This window comes from Ovis aries, chromosome 19 (assembly GCF_016772045.2).
Source record: "Ovis aries strain OAR_USU_Benz2616 breed Rambouillet chromosome 19, ARS-UI_Ramb_v3.0, whole genome shotgun sequence".
Classification (NCBI taxonomy): Eukaryota; Metazoa; Chordata; class Mammalia; order Artiodactyla; family Bovidae; genus Ovis; species Ovis aries.
This window is the reverse complement of record NC_056072.1, coordinates 4155698-4179481: the sequence shown is the minus strand read 5'-3', so window position 1 is coordinate 4179481 and position 23784 is coordinate 4155698. Positions and strand designations below refer to the sequence as shown.

The following is a 23784-nucleotide window of genomic DNA, read 5'->3' as shown; positions in this document are numbered from 1 at the left end:
TTACCCACTTTGGGAGAAAAAGGATCCAGCCAGACTTTCCTTTTTGTCTGCAGAAACTTCAGATTTCTGACTTTAAGGATAATTGGCTTTAAAAACAGAATGTGCTGCTATTTACAATAGCCAAGACAGGGAAGAAACCTAAATGTCCATTGACAGATGAATGGATAAAGAAGATATGGTTCATATATATAATGGAATGTGAACTTGCTATTAAAAAATGAAATAATTATTTGGCAGCAATATGAATGAACCTAGAGATATTCATACTTAGTGAAGTAAGTCAGAGAAAGAAAAGTATCATACGAAGTCACTTATAGGTGGAATAAAAAAATTGATATTAATTAGCTTATTTAAAAAGCAGACTCATAGACTTAGAAAATAAACTTTTGGTGGCCAAACAGGAAAGATGGGAAGGATAAATTAGGAGGCTGGGATTAACAGACACAAACAACTATACGTAAAATAGATAATCAACAAGGCCCCAATGTATAGTACAGAGAACCCTGCTCAATATTCCAGTAATAATGTAAATGGGAAAAGAATTAGAAAAAAAAATATCTGTAACTGAAATCACTTTGCTGTATACCTGAAACTAACAGCAATGAAAATCAATCATAGTTCAATATAAAATAAAAGTAAAGTAGAATGTGCTGGGGGGTAAGAGTTTGCTCAGGGTGTGGACAGATCTTTGTCCCCAGACTGCTGAGAAGAATGAAAGCTAAAGTCTTTAGGCAACACGTGCTGAATCTATAGGTGGCAGGTGATATTACATGAAAATGGATCACAGGGAATGAAACTCCAAGTTTTAAGTCCTGGTCTCTTTTCTTAATTCAAGACCTGGAGTTTAATTGCTCTTCCATTTACATCCCCGTCAATAAAACAAATGTGAAAATACAGCACATACTAGAGACTTAAGGAATGACCCACAATGTTGATAGAGAAACTCTTGATAAATAATTGCTTGGTTTTTTAATCACAGGGCATTGAATGCGTGGCAGAACGAATAGATGAGAAACAGATCTTCTTCACTCTACAGTGAGAGCTGAGCAAAAGCAGAGACTCCAAAGGGGGCATTTAATAGATGATAATGCTGCTACTGCTAAGTCGCCTCAGTCATGTCCGACTCTGTGCAACCCTATAGACGGCAGTCCATCAGGATCCCCCATCCCTGGGATTCTCCAGGGCAAGAACATTGGAGTGGGTTGCCATTTCCTTCTCCAATGCATGAAAGTGAAAAGTAAAAGTGAAGTCGCTCAGTCGTGTCCGACTCCTAGCGACCCCATGGACTGCGGCCTACCAGGCTCCTCCGTCCATGGGATTTTCCAGGCAAGAGTACTGGAGTGGGGTGCCATTGCCTTCTCTGAATAGATGATAATAGTTAAAAAATAACTCATAAAATGATACTGGCATGAGGATATCTCATCCAACCACAGAGGCTTAAATGCTTATAGCTTGAGATGAGTTCATGATTGACTGGCATAAAACATAACCATTTAAAAGCTCAAAATCAGAGAAAGGCACCTGAGAGAAAAGTCATCATTAGAAGTCTTCAAGGCAGTAACTTTAAAAATAAAATCTAAATAGAAATCTCCAAATCCAGAGAATAAACGTGTACTGGTTTCCAGTGGCTTTACCCACGCAATATATTTTTAGGAGCCATGCTTCTCTGGTTTTTGTCACTGCACAAAGTGAAACCTAGAAGGTCATAGACAAAATGTACTTTATCACTTCCTGTTAGAGTGACATTGATGTGCTGTGCACTATCGATTGTTTTTATGTCTTATAGTATCACACTTGTCTTTTAAGAGCTTGGAAATTTTTCTCAATAAAAAACTTTATGAAGAAGTGTAGTACATACAGTAGATGAGAGGTCCCAGTGCTGGGAAACAGGGAGCCTTGTTCACCTTCCCTCAGCATTCCATGACACAAAATGGCAAGAGGTTACTTTCCATCAAAAGTCAGAGTCCAGGGGATGCTTGTCTTAAGATAGGCCATTCAGAAAAGCATGAACTCTCTGTATAGAGATAGTCTTTCAGTCTAAGTTTTATTTTGATAAGGAAAATGCAAGCTGAAAGAGTTAAATAGTACCTCAAAGTCCTATCTCTAATTATTAATAATAACAGAAAGATGTCATAAATGATGTCACATTTATTGGAAACCTGCAATATTAGCAGGCATGGTGTCTAAAAGCCTCCTGAGATTCAGAATGGTACTCATTCTGTTATTCCAAGGGGCAGAGTAAATAGATGGGGGACCAAAATAGTCCATAAAGCTGGCTCATAGAACAGACGAACAATGGAAAGAGAGAGAGAGTAGTAGGGAACTGCCACGTGACCAGAGACAGCTTACCAGGATCCCCCAGTGAACTCGCCAGGCTGAGTTCAGACCCTAGCGGTCCACGTTCTTAAAGTTTGTGTCCAAATTCAATAAACGCTGAGAGGCACAGGGGCTTAGCATCATACTCATTACCAGGAACACCTCCTGCACAGCACAGAATTGCATTTTCCTTGCTGCCTCAGCAAGAACACTCGAGATGCTCAAACACCAAGGGAAGGGCACTTATTAGCAACAAAGCCATCAGAAGTTGAAACAGAGGGCGCGTGGAACACTGGTGTCTCTTATTCTATAAATATCCTGGCTGAGAAAATTCAGCTCCCAGAGAGATCACAAGTTCTCTTTCCAAATTACATTGTTTATGTCCTAAATGAAGTGGAAAATAGGACAAATGAGGAACAAAAGACATAGCCCTTTGTACAAGCATAAAGGTGAGTGGTATCAATATGCACTCTGTAGTTTAAACAAACAGAAACTGGAAAACAACACAGGTGGAGCCCGTAGTTGAAGCCTGTTTGATGGAGCATTACATCAGACTAGTGAGACCTCCCTGGCGGTCCAGTGGTTAAGACCGACACTTTCACTGCTGAGTGAACAGATTTAATACTGGTCAGGAAACAGACCCCACAAGCTACACAGCACAGCCATAAATGAAAAATAAAATAAAAAAGAATAAGAAAAACAGGCTAGTGCATCTCAGATCATCTAGTTCAGTTCAGTTCAGTCACTCAGTTGTGTCCGACTCTGCAACCCCATGAATCGCAGCACACCAGGCCTCCCTGTCCATCACCAACTCCCGGAGTTCCCTCAGATGTCCATCGAGTCAGTGATGCCATCCAGCCATCTCATCCTCTGTCATCCCCTTCTCCTCCTGCCCCCAATCCCTCCCAGCATCAGAGTCTTTTCCAATGAGTCAACTCTTCGCATGAGGTGGCCAAAGTACTGGAGCTTCAGCTTTAGCATCATTCCTTCCAAAGAAATCCCAGGGTTGATCTCCTTCAGAATGGACTGGTTGGATCTCCTTGCAGTCCAAGGGACTCTCAAGAGTCTTCTCCAACACCACACTTCAAAAGCATCAATTCTTCAGCACCCAGCCTTCTTCACAGTCCAGCTCTCACATCCTTACGTGACTACTGGAAAAACCACAGCCTTGACTAGATGGACCTTAGTCGATCATCTAGGGACCTGGCTAAAATGCAGATTCTTGGTTGTAGGTTCTCCCTCTTCATCACTTTAAGTATATCATGCCATTCTCTTCTGACTTGCAGAGTTTCTGTTGAAAAATCAGTTGATAGCCTTATGGGAGTTCCCTTGCATGTTATTTGTCATTTTTCCCTTGTTGCTTTTAGTATTTTATCTTATCCTACAACCAAGAACCCTCTACCCAGTGAGACTCTCATTCAGATTAGATGGAGAAATCAAATGCTTTTCAGACAAGCACAAGTTAAGAGAATTCAGCACCACCAAATGAGCTTACAATAAATGCTCAAGGATCTTTTCTAGATAGGAAACACAAGAGAAGGAAAAGACGTACACAAAATAAACCCAAACAATTAAGAAAATGGTAATGGGATCATACATATGGATAATTACCTTAAAGTAAATGGATTAAATGCACCAGTCAAAAGACAGATTGGCTGGGTGGAGGAAAACATGTGCATGAATGCACTCCCACTTACCACATCACTCTTCTTGACCTCCCAAATTGTATCATGCTTCCATTTTGATTTGCAGTTGTAATTATCTTTTATTTTTTGTTTGGCTTTTGATTGTGAAAACTGGTAAACATCTTTTACTACTGTGAACAGGTAACTATTATTCACTTAGTATCATTGTATCATGATTGGTCAACAGAAAATAATAGAATTTTATTTCACTAACGGTATCATTTAATAGAAAAACCTATAATCAATATTTAAAATTCAGATACACATCCTAATTATCTTGGAATTTTTCGAAAAATACAAATGCCCAGCTGGAAGATGGGCTCGTTCTTTCTGATTACAACATCCAGAAAGAGTTGACCCTGAACCTTGTCCTTCATCTGAAGGGTGGCCATTAATTCTTAAGATGTACATTCATAATGCCCAATGGTGGCATCATTCTTCACTCTAGCCATTTGTCCCAATTTAAGTTTAGAAATTACCAGTTTCAGTAATACCTGAACCTGTTCAAAATGTTAATAAATGTTTCGTTGCACGGTTAAAAAGAAAAGCAGATCTGGATTCTGGAGCTTTGGTTTGGGACAAAGATTTTGCATTTCTGGTAAGCTCCTGGATGATGCTGAGACTTCTGGTTTTTAGACCACACTTTGAGTAGCAAAAGAATGGAACACATTCCCTAGATAATGGCCACAAAATACTCAGCATCCATCTCTAGTGGGATGTTGATTAAGGTTAAATTTTCATTGAATCTTAAATCTTCATAATTCAAACTTTGAGTTCCACAAAAAATAATCAGCCAAAAAATGGGCAACTTAGAAGAGATGGATAAATTCCTAGAAACATACAATCTCCCAAGACTGAACAGGTAGAAATAGAGAATATGAACAGAACAATTACTATGAATGAAATTGAATCAGTAATCAAAAACTTCCAACACAAAAAAGTCTAGGACCAGACAGTTTCACAGGTGGATTCTATAAAATATTTAAGCAATTAACACCTATACTTCTCAAAATATTCCCCCCCCCCAAAAAAAAAGAATAGGAAGGAATGCTTCCAAACTTGGTCTATAAAGTCAGCATCATCTTGATACCAAAACCAGACAAAGACAACAAAGACAGCACATACATACATACACCAATATCACTAACGGACAAAGTTGCAAAATATCAGCAAACCAAATTCGGCAATACAGTAAAAGGATCATACAGCATGAACAATTGGGATTTATCCCCAGAGTTGCAAGGATATTTCAATATCTACAAATCAATGTAATACATTATATTAACAAATTGAAGATGGAAATTGCATTAGCATCTCAATAGATACAGGAAAGCTTTTGAAAAAAAGCATCCATTTATGATAAAAACTTTTTACAAAATAAGTACACAGGAAACATGAAAAGTATAATTGGTAGCTGCTCAGTCATGTCTGACTCTTTGCAACCCTATGGACTGTATAGCCCACCTAGCTTCTCTGTCCATGGAGTTCTCTAGGCAAGAATGCTGGAATGGGTAGCCATTTCCTTCTTCATGGGATCTTTCAGACTCAGGGGTCAAATCCAGGTCTCCTGCATTACGGGTAGATTCTTTACTGTCTGAGTCACCAGGGATGCCCCACATAGGGAAAATATCTCAACATATTAAAGCCCATATACAAAAAGCCCATAGGTAACATCACACTCAAAAGTGAAAAGCTGAAAGAATTTCTTCTGAGATCAGGGACAAGCCAATGATGACCACTCTTGCTATCTTTATCCAACATAGTATTGGAAGTCCTAGCAATCAGAAAAGAAAAAGAAATAAAAGGAATCCAAGTTGAAAAGGAAGAAGTAAAACTGCTGCCATTTGCAGATGATATGATACTATCTATAGAAAATCCTAAGCACAGACCAAAAACTATTAGAAGGAATAAATGTTTTCAGTAAACTGCAGGATGAAAAATTAATACATATGTATATCTGTTGTGTTTATGAAAAGGAACTAACAGAAAGAGGAAAAAAAAAAAAAACTGTCCCATTTACAACCACATCAAAAAGAATAAAACACCTAAGAATAAATCTAACCAAAGAAGTAAAAGACTTGTACACTGAAAGCTATAATTCACGACAGATATAGGAAATGACACAAACAAATGGAAAGATCTATTGTGCTCATTGATTATCATGGACTTACAAATCATAATCATGGAAGAATTAATATTATTAAAATGACCATACTACCCAAGGCAATCCACAGATTCAAAGCAATCCTCACTAAAATGCCAATGACACTTTCCATGAAACTAGAATAATTCTAAAGTTTATAAGAAAACATAAAGACCCTGTTAGCCACAGCATTCTTGAGAAGAGAGAACAAATCTGGAGGTCCCATTCACCCTGGTTTCAAACTATATGACAAAGCTACAGTAATAAAAGCAGTATGTTACTGGCACAAATCCAGAAACATAGATCAATAGAACAGAACAGAGTCCAGAAATAAACCCATACACCTATATGTTAATTTAATTTAGGACAAAGGAGACAAGAGAATACAATGGAGAAAAGATAACTTCTTCAATAAGTGGTATTTGGAAAACTGGACAGCCATATGCAAAAGAATCAAACTGGAGAACTTTGTCACACCATATACAAAAATAAACTCAAAATGAATTAAAGACTTAAGTGTAAATCCTGAAAACACAAACTTCCTAGAAGAAAACACAGGTAGTATGTGCTTTGATGCTGGTCTTAGCAATGTATTTTTAGATCTGTCTTCTCAACCAAAGGAAACAGAAGCAAAAAGAAACGGGACTACATCAAACTAAAAAGCTTTTGCACTGTGAACAGAATTGCCACCAGTACAGAAAGGCCGATTACTGAACGGAAGAAGTTTTTTGCAAATGATATATCTGATAATGGGTTTCTCTGGTGGCTCAGATGGTGAAGAATCTGCCTGCAATGCAGGAGACCTAGGTTGAATCCCTGGGTCAGGAAGATCCCCTGGAGAAAGGAATGGCAACCCACTCCAGTATTCTTGCCTGGGAAATCCCATGGACAGGGGAGCCCGGGGGCTACTGATGGGCTACTGGAATTTTCCAGATAAGAATACTGGAGCAGCTTGCCATTTCCTCCTCCAGAGAATCTTCCCAACCCAGGGATCAAACCTGCACCCCTTGCATGTCCCACACTGGCAGGCAGATTCTTTTCCATGGTGCCACCTGGGAAACATGTTAGCTACTTTCAGATAGTTGAAAAATCATATTAGACATTTCGTTTGCTCTAACAAGAAAAAAACAGGTCTATGTGTGGAAATGACAATGAGGCAGATTTCAGCTCTCCAATGATTCCTGCAAAAGTGAAATTCCTGTTACTGGAAGTACTCAAAAAGAGACTGGAAAATCCCTCTCAGAACTGCTTATAACAGACATTTGCAGTGTGGATCTGAGCCAAACTGTACAGATTTTCAAACTTGAACATGCACAGGAAACACTGGAGGGCGGTGGAGGCAGGACTTGAGAAAATGCAGATTCTGAGAAGCAGATCTAGGGGTGATGCTAAGACAGAGTGTTTCTACCAAGCCCCGGGAGATATTCATGCTGCTTCTGCGTGGACACACATTGAATCACTAGGAAACAGATGATCCTTAAGGTGTATTTTCACTGAAAATATTGTTTCCTTGGTCAGGTAGTGGCATAAAAGAAATACAGGAAATCACAAATCACGAGTTTCGCTACTCTACACACTCAAGTTTCATTGATAAAATAGCTAAACCACCCTGTCTTTTTAAAGGCAGAAAATAGCTGGAAAACAACACTTCCAGAGATAATAACATAAGCATTGAGATAATGATACTAAAATGCCCCCAAAGAAAACAGGCAGCAATGTCAGATTCATACCCAGCATAGACAACTGTGAGGACCTTGAAAGTGAATGGAACTGCTAATATTGAAATTGGACCCTGGCGGCTAATAGCACGTTCACATAAGCTGGTGTTTAGGGGAAAAAGATCTGAGATTGAAGGACTCTTTGAGGAGATACGCATGGGAATGGATTGCATCCCTGAGCCTTAGTGAGGGTGGAATTACCAACCAACACACTGCGCTGCTCTGTCTTCCTGTTGACCTTTGCACTTGAGCAAACCCAGAAAGGAGAAAGAACTGGCATTTTAGTTGCATTCCATGCTCCTTCTAATCAGCTGGATGATCTTGCTGCCCTAGAGAACACAGCTCCCTATTCTGTGTGGACGGCTGGAGCACCGGCCAGCTGGAAGGTTGTCACGGGGTCAGCAGGAAGTGAGCCTGGACAAAAGGTCCAAGTTTAGGAATGCCTCTCTGGATTTTATTTGGATACAGAGCCGAGTCAAACTCAGTTCCTGAGGTCAGAGCCAGGATAATGTGCTCACAGGCTAACCGTGGGCTTTTTAAAATATGTCGTTAAAGACACAGTTCCCCAGAATGGGCACACACAGGAAGAAGGGCGAGAAGCAAGACGAGGATGTGAATGCCTCAGCTAAAACGGATGCGTGCTCAGATCTTGCTCACTAAAAAGAAATCCACTCTTCAGTTACTTCCTTCTGCTGCTGGTGGTCACAAGCAGTCATTCTGAAGTTAGGGAGTTTGGGATGGACATGTACCTCCTGCTGTATTTTAAATGGATAACCAACAAGGTCCTACTGTATAGCACAGGGAACTCTGCTCAATGTTAAGTGGTAGCATAGATGGGAGCGGAGTCTATGGGAGAATGGAAACATGTATATGTATGGCTGAGTTCCTCTGCTGTCCACCTGAAATTAACACAACTCTGTTTATCGGCTCTACCCCAATAAAAAGTTAAGTTTTTAAAAAAGGGTAAAGGCCATCCTTTCCAATCCTGAAGGTTTTGTACAATCTATGTGCATTTTAAATGTGCATCCACATTCCTCAGGCATCAAAAAGTATCTGCTTTCCCTTCAACCCCTTCATTTCTGCTTGCTTTTGGGCTGTATGGTATCCTGTGCCATTGAAACCTCTGTAAGTTCTGGGTGAACACAGTTCAAATCCCCTTTCTGCTGCTAACTGGGCAGTGATCCCTGAGCTTGAGTTTCCACATCCTGAAAATGTCCTCATGTTGAAACTGGACATAACAATAGTTGAAAAAGAGCAGCTAACAAACAAGCATGCAAAGCAGAGGCCCTGGAAAACTTTATCGGAATGCTCACAGGGTTGCTGTGCACATTAAAAGCCGTCACATATGTAAAGCTTCTTAAGGATAGGAAGCCAGCAATGGCAGACTGATAATAGAAAGCAGCTGCTCTAAGAATTTTGCTTCATCAAAGTTAACTTTCCAGGAATTAAGCTGATTATGTTCCCAGGAACATGGCTTATGACAATATACATTCCCTGGGTAACACTGGAGAACTTTCTAAAAAGAAGACATCTCTGGATATCTGATCCTAGAAATTTGCTTTCCAGAAAATAACGTGCAGTTATGGAGATGAAAAAGCATTGGCCAGTCAGACTATGGAATATGAGACTATAGCAACATTAAAAAAAGAGGAAATAACACTTCAAAAAACAAACAAACCCAAGTTGTTATAAAAGTTTAAACACCTAATTGATGACTGCTGCTGCTGCTAAGTCGCTTTAGCCGTGTCCAACTCTGTGCGACCCCATAGACTGCAGCCCATCAGGCTCCCCCATCCCTGGGATTCTCCAGGCAAGAACACTGGAGTGGGTTGCCATTTCCTTCTCCAATGCATGAAAGTGAAAAGTGAAAGTGAAGTTGCTCAGTCGTGTCTGACTCTTCGTGACCCCGTGGACTGCAGCCTACCAGTCTCCTCTGTCCATGGGATTTTCATAATAGCAAAATCAGGAAATCATTTTCAAATGAGTATTTACTGCATCCCTGCTCCATGCAGTGCCCTGCACAAGATACTTTGAAACTAGAAGGGTAGGAATCTTGAGAGGCAGAAGTCTACGGTGTTAAGAGAATGGATGTTGGAGCCACACAACCTGGAACAGAATTCAGGTTTTGCTACTTACTATGTGATGCTGGGGCATTATTGTGCCTTAGTGTCCCCTTCTGGAAAACACAGAAAATAGTTTGCTTAATTTCTAGGGCTCTTTTGAGGGTAGCAGCGTTACAGTGTCATCAGTACTTAAACAGGGCTGAACATAATATTTAATACATAGCCTAGTGGTGCTGTACTATGCTAATATCGGTCATGCCATAAGAGAGGAAAGGTACTAAGGGCAGGCCAGCGGAGCTCTGAAGTCAGAAGACATCAGCTATATCCTGCAGAATCCTTCTGCTCTGTATCCTTGGAAACTACACTTCCCAGGCTTCTTTGTCAAGTGTATTCCAGTAGGCTTGGCCAAAGGGAGGCTTTGGCAAAAGAATAGGCAGCAGAGAATACAAGGCATTTCTGCCTGCTTCAGTGTCTCCTGCCTCAGCTCCCAGCAGGCAGCCCTTCTAGTTTTCTCTGGATGAGGGGGTGTCTGCTTATGGTAACCCCGCCTCTTCCATCTCCCCCCAGACCTGGATGTGTTGACAGTGCCCTGCTGTCCCCACCTGCGGGCTCAGCTTCTTGGCTCTTCCATCTTTATGCAAACAACCCCTCTTTCTGAGCAGCCTAGAGGCATGTTCGCTTTCCTGACTGGCCCGGATTTTACAGCATGCTTAGTCTTGTAAAATGGGTAAGACTGTGTTATGCTAAGATGGAGGCAAAGGGCATTCCAAACCACGGGCATGCCCAAACCAGAGTGAAACCAGGATCTTAAACTTCACTGAGGAGGTCAACAGTAATTCTATTCTGGTAAATACATGAATGAGTTAGCTGCATCAATATTAGGTATTGGGTTGTTCAAACATCCCAGAGCCAGCCTATCTCTTCAGTTATGTGCTTCTCCTTGCCTCCGTGACCCCATGTGAAAAACAGGGGTAATAATATTTGTAACACTGGTGTTACAGTGAGGATAGTGAATTCATTCACATCAAGAGCTAACAACTGGCTTCCATGCAAAGTAAGTGACTCATATGTTGTTGATACCACTACAAAACAGCAAACAAATTTGTCATCACAGACTGATATATCAGACTCAGTTTTCGGGCGTGTCAGTTCAAAACAGTTAAGACCATTAAGAACGAGATTGTTCACAGGAAGGCAAGCTTGCCATGAATTCCACTGTATTCTCAGCATCTATTACCTGCCTGACTCAATGTAGGAGTTGCCGAGGAGGAAGTGAAGCCACATTCAGGAGCTGTTCTGCTGACTTTCAAAGTGGGGAAGACCAATTCAAATTCAGTGTCTGAGATGTCAACACATTACTAAAGAACAAGGAACAATTAGAAATAGACGTACTAGGAAATATAAAAAAAACCACAGAATCCCAGTGCTAACTTATGATCCAGGCACTTTTCTAGGTTGTGTGGCTACTGCAGTAAACAGTTTTGCCATCATTAAGCTTTATGCTAGCTGGGAAGACAAAGTATATACACGACTTTTAACAATTTAAAACCTTCAGTACTATGAAGGATGGAATGAAATAAAATAGAACACCAGTGTTATGGAAAAAAATAATAAAGTCTGGGGACTTCCCTGGCAGTCCAGTGGTTAAGACTTTACAGTTCTACTACAGAGGGTGCAAGTTTGATTTCTGGTCTGGGAACTAAGATCTTGCAAGCTGCAATGGAAAAATAGACAAAGTAAATAAACATGTAAACAGTGTGTAAGTGTGGGAAAATGATAGGATGCATCTCAGATAATACTGTCATGAGAGGCCCTCTTGAACAGAAGACATCTGAGCAGAGACCCAACACAGTAAAGACTGACTTGGGGCCTCTCTGCAAAATATGTTAAAGGCAGATATAATAATTAATATGAATTTTGACATGAACACTGACTGACCTTAGTATGTAATAGATTGTGATCCCTCCCAAAGTTGGGTGTCTGTGATTTAAGTCTCCAGGGCTTCCCAAGTGGTTCAGTAGTAAACAGTCTGACTGCCAGTGCAGCAGAGGCGGATTTGATCCCTGGGTTAGGAAGATTTTCTGGAGAAGGAAGTGGCAACCCACTCTAGTATTCTTGCTTGGGAAATCCAATGGACAGGGGAACCTGGTGGGCTACAGTCCAGGGGTCACAAAGAGTCAGATGTGATTGAGCACACATGCATGGTAAGAGTCTCTAACCTCCCTGGATAGAGTTAAACACTAACGAGTTATAGTGAACTCCCTGGGAAGGATTGCACTGTATCTTTGAAATCATAGAGAAATCAGCACTTTCAGCGTTTTGCTGAGAAACAGCAACAAAGGCTAATAGCCTTTCAACTAATTCGTGCAGAGTAGGTATGCATCCACTGAGTTAGGGTTTACATCCAACTACTTTCACCAACATAAAGACATAGTCTCATCTTTTCACCGGACTCTGGTGAGGTGTGTTTTGTATAAATCTTGTATAACTTTCACTCAGCCTATTCTTCTGATGGTATTTATTTGCCTTCTTCAAAATACCTTCTTTAAGAGGAAACAACTAAAAACCAGTATTACCCTAGGCCTAGAAAAGTACAGTCTGACTAAAATCTAATGTATGTTACAAGTGTAACTGTAAACTTTCTAATATCACATTAACAAAAAGTAAAAGAAACAGGAGAAATTAATTATATTTTAATTAGCCCAATCTATCCAAAAATCCAGTGGTCATGTATGGATGTGATAGTTGGACTGTGAAGAAAGCTGAGCACCGAAGAATTGATGCTTTTGAACTATGGTGTTGGAGAAGATTCTTGGGAGTCCCATGGACTGCAAGGAGATCCAACAAGTCCATTCTTAAGGAGATCAGTCCTCAGTGTTCATTGGAAGGACTGATTCTAAAGCTGAAACTCCAGTACTTTGGCCACCTCATGCGAAGAGTTGACTCATTGGAAAAGACCCTGATGCTGGGAGGGACTAGGGGCAGGAGGAGAAGGGGACAACAGAGGATAAGATGGTTGGATGGCATCACCGACTCAATGGACATGAGTTTGAGTGAACTCCGGGAGTTGGTGATGGACAGGGAGGCCTGGCGTGCTATGATTCATGGGGTCGCAAAGAGTCAGACATGACTGAGTGACTGAACTGGACTGGATCCAAAAATGATATATCATTTCAAAATGTAATCAATATTGAAATTTTAATGAGGCATTTTTATTCTTTTTTAATGCTAGTACTTCGCAAACAGGAGTGTGTTTTACACTCACAGTGCCACATTCCAAATGCTCAGTTGTCATAGCTGGCCAGCGCCTGTTGAATCTAGGCTTCCATATTAGAATAAAAGTATTTTCTTAATGGCAACCCACTCCAGTACCCTTGCCTGGAAAATCTCATGGACAGAAGACCCTGGTGGGCTGCAGTCCATGGGGTCGCAAAGAGCACGACTGAGCAACTAACACTTACTTAACACCTTCTTAATAGGACTTCCCTGGTGGCTCAGATGGTAAAGCGTCTGCCTACAATGCAGGAGACCCAGGTTCAATCCCTGGGTCAGGAAGACCCTCTGGGGAAGGAAATGCAACCCACTCCAGGACTCTTGCCTGGAAAATCCCAAGGATGGAGGAGTGTGGTAGGCTACAGTGCATGGGGTCACAAAGAGTCAGACATGACGTCATGACTTCACTTTCACCTTCCTAAAACTGAAACTTGGTTGCCTGATTTAGCGAAGAAAAAAAATCGTGATGTCCAATTTATTTGAAATTCAAATAAAGAGTGAAGAATAATTATATGAGACATAGTAAAATAGCATATACTAAACATTTTTATATTTAAATATATTTGTTGTTTATTTGTAATTCAAATTTGGCTGGAGAACCTGTATTTTATCTGGCAACTCTAATTAGAACAGAAGGGTCAAACAAATGAACCTATCTTTAAACAGAAACAGACTCACAGAGAACAAACTTGTGGTTGCCAAGCAGGAAGGGGGGGGGAGGAGGGGGGGGAAGGGGTGGGGAAGGAGGGCGGGGGAAGGACGGACTGGGAGTTTGGCATTAGTAGATGCAAACTATTATATATAGGATTAATAAACAAGAAGATCCTACCATATGACATAGGGAACTATATTCAATATCCTATTATAAACCATAAGAGCAAAGAATATTTTAAAAATGCATGTGTGTGTATGTATATATATGAATCACTTTGCTATACAGCATAAATTAATACAACAAAATCAACTATGCTTAAATTAAAAAAAAAAAGGAACAGAAGGGTCAAGTTGTTGGCCATTCACCCAATAAATCACAGAGAAAGCTATCATTAAATACAAAAAAAAAAAATGACTATACCTTAGAATACCATTGTAAAACTTCCACTGTAATAACAATACAGAAGTTTGATAATGTTTGGAGCAATAAATTAGGTCTAAGTCTGGGATTGCAGCTGCAAAATCTACCCCATAAGCCCATCCTATCTGAGCTTCTAAGAATGTTCCTCAACTTGTAATTCTACAGCAAGATGTAGGTTAAATGTATAAATATTTTCAAGAAATTCTTGCTGCACATAGTAAAAACAATGTTAATAGAAAATCATAATGGACTTTTGGACTCAGAGGGAGAGGGAGAGGGTGGGATGATTTGGGAGAATGACATTCTAACATGTATACTATCATGTGAATTGAATCGCCAGTCTATGTCTGACGCAGGATGCAGCATGCTTGGGGCTGGTGCATGGGGATGACCCAGAGAGATGTTATGGGGAGGGAGGTGGGAGGGGGGTTCATGTTTGGGAATGCATGTAAGAATTAAAGATTTTAAAATTAAAAAAAAATAAATAAATAAATGGAAAAAAGAAAAAGAAAATCAAAGGAAACATTTTCATCATCCTACCACTCATTCAAATGACAATATTTTCATTTTTATTGTCTGAATATTGTCCTTGTCTACATGTATAACAATTATAATCACAGCAGTGATGTCTTTTATTTCCATTTTTTACTGAATCTTATGAGAATTTTCCTAAGCATCAACACAGCCCTCACAATGTTTACTATGTACCATTATTCCCCTCAATAAATACATTTTCACTTCTTTTGTTGGGTTGCTTCTCAGTGACCACTTATGACTTCCAAATCTGTATCTCCAGCCAAATCTGTATCTTCTAATCCAAGACCCATTTTCTTCTTTTTTGTCTACTCAGCATCTTTGTCATACAGACCTTTCAAATACAGTACAAATACTCAATGCAAACCTTGGGTGACCTTTCCAGTATGCTTTTCTCCTGGTGTATTTTGTATCTAAACGAGTGAGCCAAGATAGCTGACCAAGTCTGAAACCCGGAGGTCATTCTAGGCTCTCCCTTCTTCTTCACTTTCCTGTCCTCCACTTATCCCCCATATCACCTGACTAGGTCAAACTGACCTTCTAACATTTCTTGAGTCTCTTACATCTTCTTCATTCACACAGACTTGCCTTACTCAGCCCTCATTGTCTCATTTTTAGTTAACAGGTGACTTTCTTCTTCTCTTGGATTAATTTCTGTCTCAAGATTGGTTCCCAGTAGTATGGGCTTCGCTGGTAGTTCAGTTGGTAAAGAATCCACCTACAACGCAGGAGACTGGGGTTCGATCCCTGGGTCAGGAAGATCCCGAAGAGAAGGAAATGGCAATCCACTCCAGTATTCCTGCCTGGAAAATCCATGGACAGAGGAGCCTGGTGGGCTGTAGCCAAGAGGTAGACATGACTTAGCAATTAAACCACCACCACTGTATGAAGGTTGAGGAAATATGTCTAAGGGCCTGAAACTTATGTACAAATTGCTTTCTAGAAGAGTTGCACCAAAGTACTTTGTAACTATCAGTAAAAGCTATGGCAATTTCCTTGCAACACTGTCAGTTTAGGCTATTATTATTTGGAGAACATAGAAATATAAGTAAGACAAGCTCTTCCTTCCCACCTGTCTATCCCAGTGACCCATCAGCCTTGCTCATATAAGTATTCCTATCATTGTCCAGTTGATTTTGTTGTTTTTATTTCTGAACATCATGATAAATTCCTTATGGAAGAACTGAATACTTTATCAGTTGAGACACCAAAGTGTCATCTTTATCACCTTGAAATACACAATGTATAACTGTTCGCCTGCTTCAGTAAATTACCAACTGTGAATAAGCTTACGAAGTCTCACTGAGTTTGAAAGATGAACAAACAAAGTGATCCAAAGTGTGTTGACAAGATAAAAATGGTCACTTAAACTTTTGACATTTCCTGCTAAGGTGAAAACAGAGTTGCTAATTGACCCTGAAAATTATAAATATTTTCATACTCCTCTCTGTTAAATGATGCATCCTTAATCATACCTTCTCTCGAGATGGAAGAGGTCAAGAGATGTTATTCATACAGGTTTATTAACAACAGAGTCTTCTTGTATTTCTCCTGCACTATTTTCATTATTTTCATGTTTCCATGCATGGAGCTAACTACTTAATAGCCTAAAATAAGGATACTACGGTTCGATAGCCAGGAGATGCATGAGATTGTGCCCAATACCATAAGACAACTCATAAGACAATGATTTTTCTGTCTTTAAAATTCAAGAGAACTCATTTCTAAGTGGCAGTGGGTCCATGTAAGAAAAGTGGATATTTGTTTAGTATTTCTCAGAAATGATCTACAATGAGGCATTACGGACAAGTTGTCTATGATGCTGGTACAGGCAGACACAGGATGGTCACTCAGCATATACTGTGAATGCATGGGTGAAAGCTCTACATTCCAAAAGAGGTAAGAGGCAAGGAACATATTAAACTGTAAACTTTGCAAGTTACTTTTACTTACAACAGAGTTGCTTTCTAACCTTTAAGTTACCCCATGTGTTCTACAAGTTACAATTTTTAAAAACTACTAAAACGGGTGTTTAGCAGCTCATACATCTTAACAACAACAACACACACACACAAAAACAATCAAAATGAGCACAAAACCTAAAAAGACATCTTTCCAAAGAAGAAATATAGACGACCAATAGGCACACAAAAAAGATACTCAAAACCACTATTAGAGAAATGCAAATCAAAACTACAATGAGTTACCATCTCACACTGGTTAAAAAGTCTACAAATAACAAATGCTGGGGAGGGTGTGGAGAAAAGGAAACCCTCCTACACTCTTGGTAGGAATGTAAATTGGTGTAGGCACTGTGGAAAACAATATGGAGCTTCCACAGAAAACTGAAAATAGAATTACCACGTGACCCAGCAATCCCACTCCAGGGCATATACACAGACAAACTATAACTCAAAAAGGTACCTGCACCCCAATATTCATAACAGCAGTATTCACAAAGCAAAGACTTGGAAACAAGCGAAATGTCCATTAGCAGATGAATGGATGAAGAAATCACACACATACAACAGAATACTACTCAGCCATAAAAAAGAGCAAAACAATGCCATTTGCAGCAACATGGATGCAACTAGAAATTATCATACAATTACCATATGATATCACTTAGATGTGGAATCTAAAATATGATACAAATGAACCTATCTATGAAACAAACAGAATCAGGGACATAGAGAATAAACTTGTGGTTGCCAAGCAGAGCTGGGGTAGGGAGGGATGGAGTGGGAGTTTAGGATTAGCAGATACAAACCAGTATATATAAAATGGATAAAAAACCAAGGGATTACTGTATAGCACACAGAAAAAGTAGAAAGTGTTAGTCGCTCAGCCATGTCCGACTCTGTGACACCATGGACTGCAGCCCACTAGGCTCCTCTGTCCATGGGATTTCCCCAACAAGAATACTGGAGTGGGTTGCCAGTACCTTCTCCAGGGGATCTTTCCAACCCAGGGATCGAACCTGGGTCTCCTGCATTGTAGGACTTGACTCATAGTATGTGCCAGTATTTCTTTGATGTTTTTTTATCCCCTAACACCATTTTTGTCTTTCAGTAGATTTTGAAACAGTCTTGACTCCCACGTGATTTCTTCTCTAAACACAACTAATCCCTAAAGAATATGAAATCAACCTATATACAAAGTTAAGAAGAGGTGGAGCTAAGATGGCGGAGGAATGGGATGGGGAGACCACTTTCTCCTCCACAGATTCATCGAAAGATCATTTGAACACTGAGCAAATACCACAAAACAACTTCTGAACGCTGGCAGAGGACACCAGGCACCCAGAAAGGCAGCCCATTGTCTTAGAAAGGAGGTAGGACAAAATACAAAAGATAAAAAGAGAGACAAGAGTTAGGGATGGAGACCTATTCAGGGGAAAGAGTCTTAAAAGAGAAGTTTCCAAACACCAGGAGACCCTCTCACCGGCAGGTCTGTGGGGAGTTTTGGAATCTCACAGGGCAACATAACTGGGAGGAAAAAATAAATAAATAAAACCCACAGATTACACGCCTAACGGCAACTCCCAGATAAGTAGCCCAGATGCTCGTGTCGGCTACCAGCAAGCAGGGGCTGAATAGGGTGGAGTGGGCTGCACTGCTTGGAGTAAGGGCCTGGCCTGAATGCCCTGATGGCCAGCTAGGGAAAAAAAAAAAAAAAAAAAAAATGGAGGAAAGGGAGAGACAGAGAGAACTTTCCTGTGAAAAGCTCTAACCTAAGGCACTGCCGGGCCGCTCACTGAACAAAGGACTGAGCAAAGGAACACCAGAGGAGAGCTAGCCGGCAGCGGACCAGCCCATCCCCCGCTGGAGGCAGAGAGGCAGGCGGGCCACAGCCAGAGCTGGAAGGAAAGCAGCAAACTCAGCCCCAGAAACAGTGCCCCCTACCACACTGTGAGCGAGTTCTCAGTCACTAACCAAGCCTTCCTGGGGTCCTGGACGGTTGGCCTTTGTCAGGAGGGTCGCAGCCAGAGATCAGCTCCCCAGAAGAGACACATGGCATACCTGAGATGGAGCTGGGCACCCAGGAAACCTAGCAGCTGGGACCAGGGAGGTGATAGGATGCACCACACCTGGGGAGTGTGCCTTCCCCAAGCACCTGGTTGCCTGAGCTGCTCAGAACTGGGAAGGGCACAGAACGCAGGCTCAAAACGCAGGCCCAACTGAGTCTGTGCCTTTGTGGAGTACTCGAGGACCTGAACCTGGGTGGCTTAGACCTGGGAAGTGCAGGCAACCCAGTGCCCACTTTAGAAAGTTCCCCTGCAGAGCAACCTGGAGCTTGAGCAGTGTAGACCCGGGAAGCACACACGCCGTGAGTGGGGGCAAACCCAATGTGACCCAGACACTGCGGGCACTCACCACACCTGCCAATGATATTTGTTAGCAGTGTTCCTCCCTCCCTGCAGCACAGTTGAACAAGTGAGCCTAAATAAATGACCACTTTCACCCCCTGTGTCAGGGTGGAAGTTAGATACTGAAGAGACTTGCAAACAGAGGAATCCAAAATAAACCAAGAAGAGGGAACGGCTCTGGAAGTGACAGGTGCAACAGATTAAAACCCTTTAGTTAGCACTGACTACATTGGAAGGGACCTATAGACTTTGAGAAGAAGTATAAGGTGGAACAAGGAACTATCTGAAACTGAACTGACCACACACTGCCCTCATCAGCTCCAGAAAAATTCCTAGATATATTTTACTATTATCATTTTTTAATTTCTTTTTAATTTTTTAATTTTTACATTTTTTATTAATCCTTTAATTTTCACTTTTAAAACTTATTATTACCTAGAAAAAAAAGACCCTATTTTTAAGGCAAATTTCATATTTTTTACATAACTTTTGTGATTTTTTTTAATATGTATTTTTGAGAGTCTAAACTCTACTCTAGATTTTTAATCTTTGCTTTTTGGAAGTTGTTATCAATTTTGTACCTTTAAGAATCCAATTTTCAGTAGCCATTTTTACTTGGGAGTGTGATTACTGGCTTGATTGCTCTCTCTCTTTTGGACGCTCCTTTCTTTCCCCCAGGCCACCTCTATCTTCCCTCCCCCCCCTTCTCTTCTCTACTTAACTCTGTGAATCTCTTTGGGTGTTCCAGGCTGTGGAGAAAACTTGGGGAACTGACCACAGGCTAGATTGGTCTCTCTCCTTTTGACTCCCCCTCCTCTCCTCCTGGTGACCTCTATCTCTTTCCTCCCTTTTCTCTTCTCTATGGAACTCCGTGAACCTCTCTGAGTGTTCCAGACTGTGGAGAGCAAATAGGGAATTGATTACTGGCTAGACTGCTCTCTCCCCTTTTGATTCCCCCTCTTCTCCTCCTGGTCACCTCTATCTCCCTCCTCGCTCTTCTCTTCTCCATGTAACTTTGTGAACCTCTCTGAGTGTCCCTCACTGTGGAGAATCTTTTCACCATTAACCTAGATGTTTTATTATTGGTGCTATATGGATGGAGAAGTCTTGAGGCTACTACAAGAATAAGACTGAAAGCCAGAGGCAGGAGGCCTAAATCCAAAACTTGAGATCACCAGAAATCTCCTGACTCCAGGGACCATTAATTGACAAAAGCTCATCCAAAAGCCTCCATACCTACACTGAAACCAAGCTCCACAAAAGCACCAAGTTTCAGAGCAAGACATACCAAGCTAATTCTCTAACAATGCAGGAACATAACCCTAAACATTAAAATACAGATAGCCAAAAGTCACACCAATCTCATAGACACCTCAAAACTCACTACTGGACACTTCACTGCACTCCAGAGAGAAGAGATGCAGCTCCACCCACCAGAACACCAACGCAAGCTTCCACAACCAGGAAACCTTGAGAAGCCACTCATCCAAGCTTACCCACAGGGAGGAACCTCCACAATAAAGAGAAACCACAAACTTCCAGGACACAGAAAGGCCACCCCAAACACAGCAACCTAAACAAGATGAAAAGTCAGAGAAATATTCAGCAGGTAAAGGAACAGGATAAAAGCCCACTAAACCAAACAAAAGAGGAGGAGATAGGGAGTCTCTGAAAAAGAATTCAGAATAATGATAGTAAAAATGATCCAAAATTTTGAAAATAAAATAGAGTTACAGATAAATAGTCTGGAGACAAGGACTGAGAAGATGCAAGAAAAGTTTAACAAGGACCTAGAAGAAATAAAAAAAGGATCAATCAATAATAAATAATGCAGTAGCTGAGACCAAAAGCACTCTGGAGGCAACCAATAGTAGAATAACTGAGGCAGAAGATAAGATAAGTGAGGTGGAAGACAGAATGGTGGAAATAAATGAAGCAGAGAGGAAAAAAGAAGAAAAAGAATTGAAAGAAATGAAGACAATCTCAGAGACCTCTGGGACAATGTCAAACGCCCCAACATTTGAATCATAGGAATCCCAGAAGGAGAAGACAAAAAGAAAGGCCATGAGAAAATATTTGAGGAGATAATAGTTGAAAACTTCTCTAAAATGGGGAAGGAAATAGCCACCCAAGTCCAAGAAACCCAGAGTGTCCCAAACAGGATAAACCAAAGGCAAAACACCCCAAGACACATATTAATCAAATTAATGAAGATCAAACACAAAGAACAAATATTAAAAGCAGCAAGGGAAAAACAACAATTAATCTACAAGGGGATCCCCATAAGGATAACAGCTGATCTTCCAATAGAAACTCTTCAAACCAGAAGGGAATGTCAGGACATACTTAAAGTGATGAAAGAGAAAAACTACAACCCAGATTACTGTCCCTAGCAAGGAGCTCATTCAAATATGAAGGAGAAATCAAAAGCTTTACAGACAAGCAAAAGCTGAGAGAATTCAGCACCACCAAACCAGCTCTCCGACAAATGCTAAAGGATCTTCTTTAGACAGGAAACACAGAATGGGTATATAAACTCAAACCCAAAACAACAAAGTAAATGGCGATGGGATAATGCTTATCAATAATTACCTTAAATATAAATGGGTTGAATGTCCCAATCAAGAGACAAAGACTGGCTGAATGGATACAAAAACAAGTCGCCTATATATGCTGTCAACAAGAGACCCACCTCAAACCTAGGGACACATACAAACTGAAAGTGAAGGATTAGAAAAAAGATATTCCATGCAGATAGAGACCAAAAGAAAGCAGGAGTAGCAATACTCATATCAAATAAAATAGACTTTGAAATAAAGGCTGTGAAGAGACCAAGAAGGACACTACATAATGATCAAAGGATCAATCCAAGAAGAAGATATAACAATTATAAATATACATGCACCCAACATAGGAGCACCGCAATATGTAAGGCAAATGCTAACAAGTATGAAAGGGGAAATTAACAATAACACAAAAATAGCGGGAGACTTTAATACCCCACTCACACCTATGGATAGATCAACTAAACAGAAAATTAACAAGGAAACACAAACTTTAAATGATACAATGGACCAACTGGACCTAATATCTAATTGATATCTATAGGACATTTCACCCTAAAACAATGTATTTCACCTTTTTCTCTAGTGCACACAGAACCTTCTCCATGATAGATCACATTGGGCCATAAATCTAGCTCTGGTAAATTCAAAAAAATTGAAATTTTCTCAAGGATCTTTTCTGATTATAGTATGGTAAGATTAGATGTCAACTACAGGGGAAATAAAAAAAAACTATGAAAAATACAAGCATATGGAGGCTAAACAACACACTTCTGAATAACCAACAAATCACAGAAGAAATTAAAAAAAAATCAAAACATGCCTAGAAAGGAATGAAAATAAAAACACAACAACCCAAAACCTATGGGATTCAGTGAAAGCTGTGCTAAAGGGAAGGTTCATAGCCATACAAGCCTACCTCAAGACAGGAGAGATATCAAATAAATAACCTAACTCTACACATAAAGCAACTAGAAAAGGAAGAAATGAAGAATGCTGGGGTTAGTAGAAGGAAAGAAATCACAAAAATTAGCACAGAAACAAATGCAAAAGAAACAAAAGAGATGATAGCAAAATTCAGCAAAGTTAAAAGCTGGTTCTTTGAGAGGATAAATAAAATAGACAAACCATTAGTCAAGCTCATCAAGAAACAAAGGGAGATGAATCAAATCAACAAAATTAGAAATGGAAATGGAGAAATCACAACAGACAACACAGAAATACAAAGGATCATAAGAGACTACTATCAGCAACTATATGCCAATAAAATAGACAACTTGGAAGAAATGGAAACATTCTTAGAAAAGTGTAACTTTCCAAACCTAAACAAAGAAGAAATAGAAAATCTTAACAGACCCATCACAAGCACAGAAATCAAAACCGTAATCAGAAATCTTCCAACAAACAAAAGCCCAGGACCAGATGGCTTCACAGCTGAATTCTACCAAAAATTTAGAGCAGAGCTAACACCTGTCTTACTCAAACTCTTCCAGAAAACTGCAGAGGAAGGTAAACTTCCAAACTCATTCTATGAGGCCACCATCACCCTCATACCAAAATCAAACAAAGATGCCACAAAAAAAGAAAACTCCAGGTCAATATCACTGATGAACATAGATGCAAAAATCCTTAACAAAATTTTAGCAAAGAGACTCCAGCAACATATTACAAAGATCATACATCATGACCAAGTGGGCTTTATCCCAGGGATGCAAGGATACTTCAGTATTCACGAATCAATCAATGTGATATACCACATTAACAAATTAAAAGATAAAGACCATATGATTATCTCAATAGATGCAGAGAAAGCCTTTGACAAAATTCAACATCCATTTATGATAAAAACCCTCCAGAAAGCAGGCATAGAAGGAACATACCTCAACATAATAAAAGTCATATATGATAAGCCACAGCAAACATTATCCACAATGGTGAAAAATTGAAAGCATTTCCCCTAAAGTCAGAAATAAGTCAAGGATGCCCACTCTCACCACTACTATTCAACATAGTTTTGGAAGTTTTGGCCACAGCAATCAGAGAA

At 40.2% G+C, this 23784-nt stretch overlaps 1 protein-coding gene and 1 non-coding gene across 11 annotated transcripts in view; one reads left to right on the top strand and one right to left on the bottom strand.

The window, feature by feature from the left end:
* Nucleotides 1-23784, bottom strand: part of RBMS3 (RNA binding motif single stranded interacting protein 3) — an 816868-nt gene that overhangs the window by 508201 nt on the left and 284883 nt on the right. The gene's annotated exons all lie outside the window — the stretch shown is intronic.
* TRNAC-ACA (transfer RNA cysteine (anticodon ACA)) lies at nucleotides 13409-13481 on the top strand. Its single transcript has one exon. It is a non-coding gene; the product is annotated as a tRNA-Cys (tRNA).